At 47.2% G+C, this 11843-nt stretch overlaps 1 protein-coding gene across 2 annotated transcripts in view; it reads left to right on the top strand.

The window, feature by feature from the left end:
• Positions 1-11843, top strand: part of ATF7 (activating transcription factor 7) — an 87907-nt gene that overhangs the window by 3201 nt on the left and 72863 nt on the right. Inside the window, exon 1 of one of the 2 annotated variants that reach the window (XM_075851870.1) lies at positions 8457-8537. The exons of the other annotated variant lie outside the window; for it this stretch is intronic. The gene's annotated coding sequence lies outside the window, so the exon portion shown is untranslated. Of the gene's footprint in view, positions 1-8456; positions 8538-11843 lie in introns of those variants that run through there. 2 annotated transcript variants of the gene reach the window in all.

The following is an 11843-nucleotide window of genomic DNA, read 5'->3' as shown; positions in this document are numbered from 1 at the left end:
TTGCAGATATTAATGATTGCATTGATTATTTGTAATCTTTGACTTTTCTTGAGGGGATTCCGTGTCCTATTTTGCTATTGTGTAATCTTTGTATCATTACTATTTTTTTAGTGAAGCATCCTGTGGCGGTCAGGTCAATGCCTCATAGTTTTATGGTACGATTGTTTTATAGCAACTTATTTATAAGTTCATTGTAGTCCTAGTAACCCCAAAAGTTAAGTTCAGTGTTACTACAGCCTCTGTCAGGGCGTTTTGTCAGTAAACTCTTCAGGTACTGGGTTCAGGGGTCTACAGTATCTGAAAAGGGGCTGCTTGAAAGCTCTGGTCACATTTAGAGTTAGGGTATGTGCACACGTAGTGTTTTACAGCCGTTTTTCGGGCCGTAAACGTCCCGAAAAATTGGAAACAGAACATCTGCCCATTGCACATACCCTTAAAGAGACTCTGTCACCACATTATAAGTGCCCTATCTCCTATATAAGGAGATCTGTGCTGTAATGCAGGTGACAGTGATGCTTTTTATTTCAAAAAACGATCTATTTTAAACCACTTTATGAGCGATTTTTAGCTTTATGCTAATGAGTTTCTTAATGCCCAAGTGGGCGTTTTTGCACTTTACAAAAACATTTGATGTTATAGAGAGTCCTATCAGAAGTTTGTAACGCTGGGGTCCAGGTGCTGAGACCCCCACCATCGCTAAAACAAAGGTGTAGAAGTGCTTAGCTGAGTGCCCTGCATCGTCGTCTGTGATTGGCACTCCATACTAGGCTGAAGACGGCTCACATAGAACATTTATGAGAGCCGTCATTCGCCTCACAAGAAGCGATGATCACACCTGAAGATGCAGGGCGCTCAGCTGAGCACTTGTCTTTGACATATCAAAATTATTTGGAAAGTACAGTAACTCTTTAACGGCTGGAATAGTTCTGCCTGCAGCGCTACTCTTGCTGAAAAAACACCAGGCACCATAACGGAACCTTGATGAACCTGATTGTAAGCCCATCTGGTCAGTTGTGGTCCGTCATCAAGAGAAACCGCAATGCAGATGTAAACAGAGCCTAACTACAAATCCTATTATGGCCCACTGTGTTTACTTTATTACCAAGGTAGCTGGTCTTGTTTTGCATCTTAAAATCGGGTCCGTTACGTACCTGACGATGGTGTAGGGTTTTGCAAAAGTAGAAATAGCCCCCAGCACCATCTGTGCACCAAAAGGCTCCAGGCACCTCCAGTTCCCGGAAATTTACTGTCGACCAAGAATTGGCCCCTGCGCCAGACCCCTAAGGGTAGGAACACACTAGGCGGATACGCTGCGTTAAGCTACACAGCGTATCTGCCCCGGAATCCGCAGGGAATTCCATCTGAAAAGCGGCACCAAATTGTGGTTCAGTTTTTCGGACAGCATGTCCACTGCGCAAATCGTGCAGCAATAACATTTAAAAAAAAAAAAAAAAGTTTGTACTTACCCTGGCCATAGTCATGGCAACGCGTCCCCCTTTTCTGAGCTCAGCCCGGCCTCCTGGGATGACGCCGTAGTCCAATGACCGCAGCAGCCTTTGATTGTCGACAGCAGTTACATGGGATGTCATCCAGGAGGTGGGCTGCGCTCAGAATATGGGATCGCAATGCTAGGACTATGGCAGGAGGTAAGTATAAGCTTTTTTAATACTTAAATTAAAAATAATATATATATATTTTTTTATTCTCACTTGCCTTTTTTGTGGTGGAATTGCAGTGTTTCCGTCGCAACACATAGCTTTGCTGCGGGTCTTACCTCCCCATTGAATGGGGAAACCTGCAACAGAAGAGCCGCAATTCTGCAGCATAAATTGACATGCTGCGGATTAAAAATCTGTACCGCCGGCAATTTATGCTACTGTATTACGCTGCAGGTTTTTCGCAATGAAATGCGCTGCGGAAAATCTGCAGTTATTACGCCTAGTGTGTTCCTATCCATCAACCATTGCATGTACAGTGAAGACAATGTTTTTCGGCCATACAATGGGCTTGAGAAAGGCCTTTACTGTATATGCAATCATTGATCGAATAATGAGTGTTTTGTTGGTTGTCTGGTGCAGGGGCAATCCTTGGTCAGTGATGTAGTGTTTATAGGTTGATGATGGTAATCCTGGTACTTTTAAAGCTCCATATTGAAACTGCGTTAAGGCTGGGGCTATACACACGTTTTTTGTAGTGCAAAGAATACATTAGATCAGATGTACAATTTCATGTGAATTTTATGTGTCTCCAATGCTACAAAAAGATCGAGAAAGAAATTGGGTGAACAAAAAAGTTGCATTTAAGGGGTTCCTCCACAAGGGTAACCCCCTTTTTCATTGCTGCTCCCCTTGCTTCTGCGGATTATAATATCATTTCTTTACAGGAGACAAGCAGTTTTACATGGCACCTACTCATTTGAATGGCCAACCTTGTTAGGCTATGTTCACGTGTGCATCAGGGATTTCCCTTCTTCTGCTCCGAGGAGCAGAACAAGGGAAAACTGGAAGCGACGGTTCCGTTGCACCACAGACGCCACCGGCTGCTGACAGATCCCATTGACGTTAATGGGTTCCGTCGTGGTGCCCGTGGTTTTACCAGAAACAATAGCGCAGAATTCTGCGCAATTGTTTCCGTTTAATTTCTGCCAGATCTGTGACGGAGGCCACTAACGGAGCCTCCAACGCAGATGTAAACAGAGCCTAAGGTTGCAGACACATGTGGCATATTTGCTTTGCATTTCCGCAGTGTAAAAAGACTACAAAAATATTCCACAACTCATCTAGATTTCTCAACTTCTTGCATTGCAGTGTCTTTTTTTTTTATTTTTTATATTGGATTACATTGTAAAGTTTTTTGTTTTTTTTTACAGTGTATTATTATGCTACGAAAATACACCACGTGTGACTGCACCCTAACGCCTCATGCACACGACCGTTGTGCCACTCGGGCCGTTTTTGATGGCATCCGAGTGGCACCCGATAGTCTTCTCGGACCCATTCACTTTAGCAGGTGAATCGGGTCTGTGAAAAATGGTCCGAGTCCCTAGTCCGAGGAAAGATAGAACATGTTCTTTCTTTCCTCGGATCACTGACGGGACTCAGACGGCGCACACGGTCGGTAGATGGCCGTGCTGAGTTCTGCAGAGCAGGAGCGGCGCTTTGTAACTTTGACTAGTAGTCTTGTGTAGTAGGCGCACATGGACGTGGTTGTCGGGATGGAACAGCCCCTCTAAGCTGTCGCACGCGACTCCGTGGCTATTGAAGCGGTCATGAAAAATAAAGTCTGTGTAGAAAAGTTTCAAACTGTGATAAATGAGATCTCCCGTGTTTTTTCCTACACAAGTCTTCTTGTTAGAAAAAGGTGCAGGGGCTTCGTAAATAAGGTGTTCGGCCCACTGCCCCTCTGGTTTTAAATTGTCTGGAGGCAAACCACACGCTACAAGCTGTAAACTGTATACAGGTGCTCCGTGTATACTACACTGGTCATCCATGCACTGGTAACTTGCTCAATATGACCCATAACAAGTATCGTGTAGATAGTCTATTTATACTGGAACTAAACCATTGCTTCTGACTGGCCTCATAGTCATAGTTTACTGCCCATTTTGGAAACGTTCTCTTTCAGATTTTTGCTTTTTTATACAATACCCTGCAACTCTGCCAAGCATTTGCTATAGGATTAGGATCTATTCATGGCCTCCGTTTCTAAAGGACATATGTTTTTTTTGTGTTTTTTTTAATAAAAGCGCACAGGATCTCCTCAAACCTTACAAGCCAGGTCTCCAGATGGCGACAAAAATGCGACCAAAAAAATATAACTTGGCTTCTATACTTTTGTGTTTCATTCCGGTGAGTGAACATAAATCCATCCCTGTTCTTTAAAGGGTTGCCCCCTGTCCATATACCCTATTAGGGCACGTGAATTTTATAGAGTCCTTGCTGCAACTGCCCCATATTACAGCATGCCATATCACTTGTGGGTTTTGCTATTAGTGGGAAGGTCTCTGGATTCAACGTCCACATCAGACTTCTGGGAAAAAAAATCCCAAAAAGCCATAACTTAGGCTGGGTTCACATATATCAATTGTGTCAGGCCAGTTGTTTTCGCTTGAGCCAGACTCAACTGATGAAGTTTTGTGCACCGATCCAATGCTGCATGCAACGTCTTTCTGTCTGGCGAAGATAGATCTCTGGCACTAAAATGGATGCAACTGGCGCCAGGGTTCGGCATGTGGTGGAACTGGTGGATAGATTACTGGGAGGGGCTGGTGATGATCCAGTTGTCGTGGTTTATGTGGGAACCAACGACCGAATACATGGTAGGTGGAGGAGCCTTAAAGAGGCTCTGTCACCAGATTTTGCAACCCCTATCTCCTATTGCAGCAGATCGGCGCTGCAATGTAGAGAACAGTAACGTTTTTTGTTTTTTTTTTTAAAACGAGCATTTTTGGCCAAGTTATGACCATTTTTATATTTATGCAAATGAGGTTTTCTAAAGTACAACTGGGCGTGTTTAAAGTTATGTACAAGTGGGCGTGTATTATGTGCGTACATCTGGACTTCTTTTACTAGCTGGCATCATCCACTTCTCTTCACAACGCCCAGCTTCTGGCAGTGCACAGACAAACAGCGTGTTCTCGAGAGATCACGCTGTGACGTCACTCACTTCCTGCCCCAGGTCCTGCATCGTGTCGGACGAGCGAGGACACATCGGCACCAGAGGCTACAGTTGATTCAGCAGCAGCATCGGCGTTTGCAGGTAAGTAGCTACATCGACTTACCTGCAAACGCCGATGCTGCTGCAGAATCAAATGTAGCCTCTGGTGCCGATGTGTCCTCGCTCGTTCGACACGATTCCGGTACCTGGGGAAGTGACGTCACAGCGTGATCTCTCGAGAACACGCTGTGTGTCTGTGCACTGCCAGAAGCTGGGTGTTGTGAAGAGAAGTGGATGATGCCGATTCGTCAGCATCATACACTTCTAGTCACAACGCCCAGCTAGTAAAAGAAGTAAAAACGCCCCGATGTACGCACATAATACACGCCCAGTTGTACTTTAGAAAGCCTCATTTGCATAAATATAAAAATGGTCATAACTTGGCCAAAAATGCTCGTTTTTAACAAAAACAAAACGTTACTGTAATCTACATTGCAGCGCCTATCTGCTGCAATACGAGATAGGGGTTGCAAAATCTGGTGACAGAGCCTCTTTAAGAATAATTTTAAAGAACTAGGCTACAAGCTGAAGGGAAGGACCTCCAAAGTAGTATTCTCAGGAATACTGCCTGTGCCATGCGCATCACAGGAAAGACAGCGGGAGCTCAGGGAGTTAAATGCATGGCTTAAAGGGAACCTGTCACCAGCATTTCACCTATTAAACTAGCACTACCTGGTGGTAGTGGGTGAGAAATCATTTCTATATAACCTACAATTGTTTTCTTGGTCGGCTCTGTAGCTTTAGTATTCAGTCTTTTAGTGTTCATACACCGTATGCTAATGAGCACGAGTCATATCTTCGTTTGAAAAGAGTCATATCTTCATTCCTCAAGTCTTTCCGGGTTTACCCCGCCTCCTTACTTTTGATTGACAGCTCCTCGCCTTTCCCCAGCACACACAATCCTGCGCTTGTGCATTGATGTCCTCTTCTGGTGTGCGCGCACAAAGGGACACCGGATTATTACGATAAAAAGAGCGAAATGTTTGCAGACCGTTATTTACAGTCGGAGGAGTTTAGGAGCGGGGATAACGGTAATGAACTTTTTATAGCAGCGGCCAGTGAGGGATAAGTAAAGCTCAATAGGTGAAATGCTGGTGACCGTCTTGGTGTAGAGGAGAAGGCTTTGACAGTGGCGAATCATTAGGGCGGTTCGGGCGGCCCCCTCATGCCCAGTGGCGTCGCTAGTACCGGAGGGGGCCCCGGTGCTAGCGGCAGCCACATTCATTTGTATCAGGACTCCGATACAAATGAATATTATAGGCTGCAGGCCACGTTAGGCCTGCAGCCTATAAGGCGCTGGGATGACTCCCTGCACAGGCCAGCGTGACGAGGTACTGCATCACGCCGGTCTGCACATGCCTCTAGTCCGGAGGATTCACATGCGTCCAGCTGGAGCGGCCGCCACGGAGCAAGGAAAGTAAAATATTTATATTTTATTAGGTGGGGGTTACGCTGTGTATATATTCAAGGAGGGGGGAGTGCTCCGTTACAATATATACAATGGGGAGGGGGGGGTGCTGTGTGGCCCTATATATGGGGGAGGTGCTGTGGCCCTATATACAAAGGGGAGCGCTGTGTGGCCCTATATACAAGGGGGGTGCGCTGTGTGGCCCTATATACCAAGGGGGAGCGCTGTGTGGCCCTATATACCAAGGGGGAGCGCTGTTTGGCCCTATATACCAAGGGGGAGCGCTGTGTGGCCCTATATACCAAGGGGGAGCGCTGTGTGGCCCTATATACAAAGGGGGAGCGCTGTGTGGCCCTATATACAAAGGGGGAGAACTGTGTGGCCCTATATACAAAGGGGGAGCGCTGTGTGGCCCTATATACAAAGGGGGAGCGCTGTGTGGCCCTATATACAAAGGGGGAGCGCTGTGTGGCCCTATATACAAAGGGGGAGCGCTGCGTGGCCCTATATACAAAGGGGGAGCGCTGCGTGGCCCTATATACAAAGGGGGAGCGCTGTGTGGCCCTATATACAAAGGGGGAGCGCTGTGTGGCCCTATATACAAAGGGGGAGCGCTGTGTGGCCCTATATACAAAGGGGGAGCGCTGTGTGGCCCTATATACAAAGGGGGAGCGCTGTGTGGCCCTATATACACGGGGGGAGCGCTGTGTGCCCTATATACACGGGGGGAGCGCTGTGTGCACTATATACACGGGGGGAGCGCTGTGTGCACTATATACACGGGGGGAGCGCTGTGTGCACTATATACACGGGGGGAGCGCTGTGTGCACTATATACACGGGGGGAGCGCTGTGTGCACTATATACACGGGGGGAGCGCTGTGTGCACTATATACACGGGGGGAGCGCTGTGTGCACTATATACACAGGGGGGAGCGCTGTGTGCACTATATACACAGGGGGGAGCGCTGTGTGCACTATATACACAGGGGGGAGCGCTGTGTGCACTATATACACAGGGGGGAGCGCTGTGTGCACTATATACACAGGGGGGAGCGCTGTGTGCACTATATACACAGGGGGGAGCGCTGTGTGCACTATACACACGGGGGGAGCGCTGTGTGCACTATACACACGGGGGGAGCGCTGTGTGCACTATACACACGGGGGGAGCGCTGTGTGCACTATACACACGGGGGGAGCGCTGTGTGCACTATACACACGGGGGGAGCGCTGTGTGCACTATACACACGGGGGGAGCGCTGTGTGCACTATACACACGGGGGGAGCGCTGTGTGCACTATATACACGGGGGGAGCGCTGTGTGCACTATACACACGGGGGGAGCGCTGTGTGCACTATACACACGGGGGGAGCGCTGTGTGCACTATATACACGGGGGGAGCGCTGTGTGCACTATACACACGGGGGGAGCGCTGTGTGCACTATACACACGGGGGGAGCGCTGTGTGCACTATACACACGGGGGGAGCGCTGTGTGCACTATACACACGGGGGGAGCGCTGTGTGCACTATACACACGGGGGGAGCGCTGTGTGCACTATACACACGGGGGGAGCGCTGTGTGCACTGCATACACGGGGGGAGCGCTGTGTGCACTGCATACACGGGGGGAGCGCTGTGTGCACTGTATACACGGGGGAGCGCTGTGTGCACTGTATACACGGGGGAGCGCTGTGTGCACTGTATACACGGGGGGAGCGCTGTGTGGCCCTGTATACACGGGGGGAGCGCTGTGTGGCCCTGTATACACGGGGGGAGCGCTGTGTGGCCCTGTATACAAGGGGGGGAGCGCTGTGTGGCCCTGTATACAAGGGGGGGAGCGCTGTGTGGCCCTATATACAAGGGGGGGAGCGCTGTGTGGCCCTATATACAAGGGGGAGCGCTGTGTGGCCCTATATACAAGGGGGGGAGCGCTGTGTGGCGCTATCGACAGCGGTATGTGTGTGGCGCTCTTTACAGGGGGCTCTGTAGCGCTATTTACAAGAGGGGAGGGCTGTGTGCAGCTCTCTACAGGGGGGCTGTATGTAACGCTCTCTACGGGGGGGATGTGTGTGGTGCTAGCTATAGGGGGGATGTGTGATATATACAGGGGGCTGTGTGTGGCGCTATGTACAGGTGGCTGTGTGTATGTGGTGTTTTACAGTGTATGGTATTGTTATATTCAGGCACGCAGTGTTTAGTTCTATTATATTTTGGGGCATTGTATTGGCACCATGATAATTTTATTTTCGTTTATAGGTGTGGAAATGTTGGAAAAGTGAGGAGCTGAAGACATCTGAGTGGAAAATTCTGCAGAAATGGGTCATGGCCGGGAGAAGTCGTCATGAGCTCTGGACCGGATGGAGAAGAAAAGGGGAAAATAACGACTAGAATCTGAGACGTTGTCACCTGTGAGTCACTAGATTTATAGAGAATCTGTCACCAGTCCTGACGTGTTTATTATAGGAAATCCTTGTATTTCACAAAAAGTCTTTCTGCAGTCCAGGACTGATAGACTATTCCCCTTGTCAGGAGGATGTGTCCCAGCACAGTGTGATACTGTCAGTATGTAGGGACACAGCCCTGTGACAAGGGGAATCGTAACACCCATTTGTTAATTCTTTCCCAAAAAGCTAGTGTTAACAATAGTTATGGCGCGGCGGTGAGCAAGGGGGGCCCAAGTTTGGGTAACAGCCCGGGGCCTATGGTCTACTTAATCCGCCACTGGGCTTTGGCTTCCTAGAGCACTGGGCTGACTTTTCATTGGGGTACAAACTTTATTCTGCTGATGATTTGCACCTAAATGGAAGGTGGTCCGCTGTGCTGGGGGAGAGAATTCTAGCTGGGGTGGTGGAGTAGTATTATTTAAACTAGGGCTGAGGAGGGAGGTCAATGTAAAAAATAAAGGGGTAGTCAAGTTCGAGAGGGGTCAGAATATATTGGTGGTGGGGAGAGGACTACACAACAGGATAAGGAGATCCTTTTGTTACAAAACACAGCAATGAAAATAAAAATGCCCAAATAATGTCAACCACATTTCTGATACTGAAAGTGAAAAATTGAAATGCAAGTTCAAAAGTGTATGTTCACAAATGCCAGAAGTCTAGCAAGCAAAATGGGGGAGCTGGAGGCCTTGATACTGGAAGAAAATCTAGATATAGTTGGTATTTCTGAAACATGGCCGGACTCTTCACACGACTGGGCTGTAAATCAGGGTTTTACACTGTTTCGGAAAGACCGGACAAATAGGAAAGGCGGTGGTGTATGTCTGTATGTGAGAAGCGATATGAAGGTGAGTGTGAAAGAGACAATAGTGGGTGAAGATTGTGAGGAGATTGAAACCTTGTGGGTGAAATTACAAAGGGAGGTAAACACTGAAAAATTACTTTTGGTGTAATCTATAGACCCCCCCCCCCCCCCCTAATATAACTGAGGAGATGGAATGTCAGCTATATAAACAGATGGAGCGGGCTGCACAGGTGGGTACTGTAGTGATAATGGGAGACTTTAATTACAGGTATATTAATTGGGGTCATGGTTCGGCTTGAACTGCAAAGGGGAGAAATTTCCTCAACCTGTTGCCGGAAAATTTTATGGGCCAGTTTGTGGAAGACCCGACTAGAGGTGAAGCTCTGTTGGATCTGGTCATTTCTAAAAATGCAGAACTTGTTGGGAATGTCAATGTTCGTGAAAACCTCGGTAACCGTGATCACAATATAGTTACATTTTACCTATACTGTAAAAAACAAACACAGGCTGGGGGGAGCAAAAACACGTAATTTTAAGAAGGCCAATTTCCCCAGGATGAGGGCGGCAATTCAGGATATGGACTGGGAAGAACTAATGTCAAATAATGGTACAAATGATAAATGGGAGATTTTAAAATTACTTTGGGTAATTATAGTGCAAAATGTATTCCTACAGGTAACCAGTATAAACAACTAAAATTAAATCCCACATGGCTTACATCTTCTGTGAAAGGGGCAATACATGACAAAAAAAAGGGCATTTGAAAAATACAAATCTGAGGGTACAGCTGTAGCCTTTGTAAATATAAAGAGCTTAATAAAATCTTTAAAAAATGTCATACAATTAGCAAAAATACATAATGAAAGGCAGGTGGCCAAGGATAGTAAAACAAATCCTAAAAAATTCTTCAAGTATGTAAATGCAAAAAAGCCAAGGTCTGAACATGTAGGACCCCTAGATAGTGGTAATGGGGAGTTGGTCACAGGGGATCAAGAGAAGGCAGAGTTACTAAATGGGTTCTTCCGCTCTGTATATACACCAGAAGAAAGAGCAGCTGATGTAGCCGGTGCCAGTGCTGTTAATATATCAGTTGATATACTGAATTGTCTGAAAGTAGATCTGGTCCAAGCTAAATAAAATAAATGTACACAAGACCCCAGGACCAGATGGGTTACACCCTAGAGTTCTTAAAGAGCTTAGTTCAGTTATTTCTGTCCCCCTCTTCATAATAGTTAGAGATTCTCTGGTGACTGGTATAGTGCCAAGGGACTGGCGCAGGACAAATGTGGTGCCTATTTTTAAAAAGGGCTCTAGGTCTTCGCCGGGTAATTGTAGACCAGTAAGCTTAATATTCATTGTGGGGAAAATGTTTGAGGGACTATATACAGGGTTATGTGACAAAAAATAGTATTATAAGTGACAGCCAGCACGGTTTTACGAAGTACAGAAGTTGTCAAACCAACCTGATTTTGTTCTTATGAAGAGGTGAGTAGAAGCCTAGACAGAGGGGCCGCTGTGCATATAGTATTTTCGGACTTTGCAAAGGCATTTGATGCTGTCCCTCAAAGACGTCTAATGGGTAAATTAAAGGGAACCCTTCACCTGCCCATACATGTGCAGCATGTTATGGGCAGGGCTGCACAAACCCTGGGGTACTTTACATTTTTTTTTCTACCCTCCTCAGATATTTAGATATCAGTGCCATTATATTTGGCACCCGATATTTAAATAATCCCCTGAACTATCAATGGGGCGTGTAATGGCAAGAGGACGTGTAACATGGCTGTGACACTGTCCAATCCGCTACGGACAGTGTTACAGCGAGAGCGGGGGGACGCTCTCACTCTTGAGTTCTCGGCAGACCAGGACAACACTGATCACACAGACTTGTACTTGTCTGCCGAGCTGGCAAGGGGGCGTGTCGCTTCTATAGACCGTGCAAGAGCTAGAGAGAGGAGAGCACGCATGCGCGCTCTCCTTTCTCCAGCTCTTGCACTGTCTGTAGCAGTGACACACCCCCTTGCCAGTTCGGCGGACCAGTACAAGACTGTGATCTCTCGCGAGAGATCAGTCTTGTCCTTGTTTGCCAAGAGCTGAAGAGTGAGAGCGTGTGCGCGCACACGCTCTCCTCTCTCCAGCTCTTGCTGTAACACTGTCCGTAGCTGATTGGACAGAGTCACATCCATGTTACACACCCCCTTGCCATTAAACGCCCCATTGACTGTTCAGGGGGTTATTTAAATATCGGGCGCCACATATAACGGCACCGATATCTAAATAACGGAGGAGGGTAGAATTTTTTTTATGTGCCCCAGGGTTTGTGCAGCCTTGCCCATTACATGCTGCACTCAGCTGCACATGTATGGGCAGGTGAAAGGTTCTCTTTAAGGACTATAGGTTTAGAAAGTATAGTTTGTAATTGGATTGAGAATTGGCTCAAGGACCGTATCCAGAGAGTTGTGGTCAAT

The sequence above is a fragment of the Rhinoderma darwinii genome, chromosome 2 (assembly GCF_050947455.1).
Source record: "Rhinoderma darwinii isolate aRhiDar2 chromosome 2, aRhiDar2.hap1, whole genome shotgun sequence".
Classification (NCBI taxonomy): Eukaryota; Metazoa; Chordata; class Amphibia; order Anura; family Rhinodermatidae; genus Rhinoderma; species Rhinoderma darwinii.
Note: the sequence above shows the minus strand (reverse complement) of the source record. Positions and strands in the feature narration are given on the sequence as shown.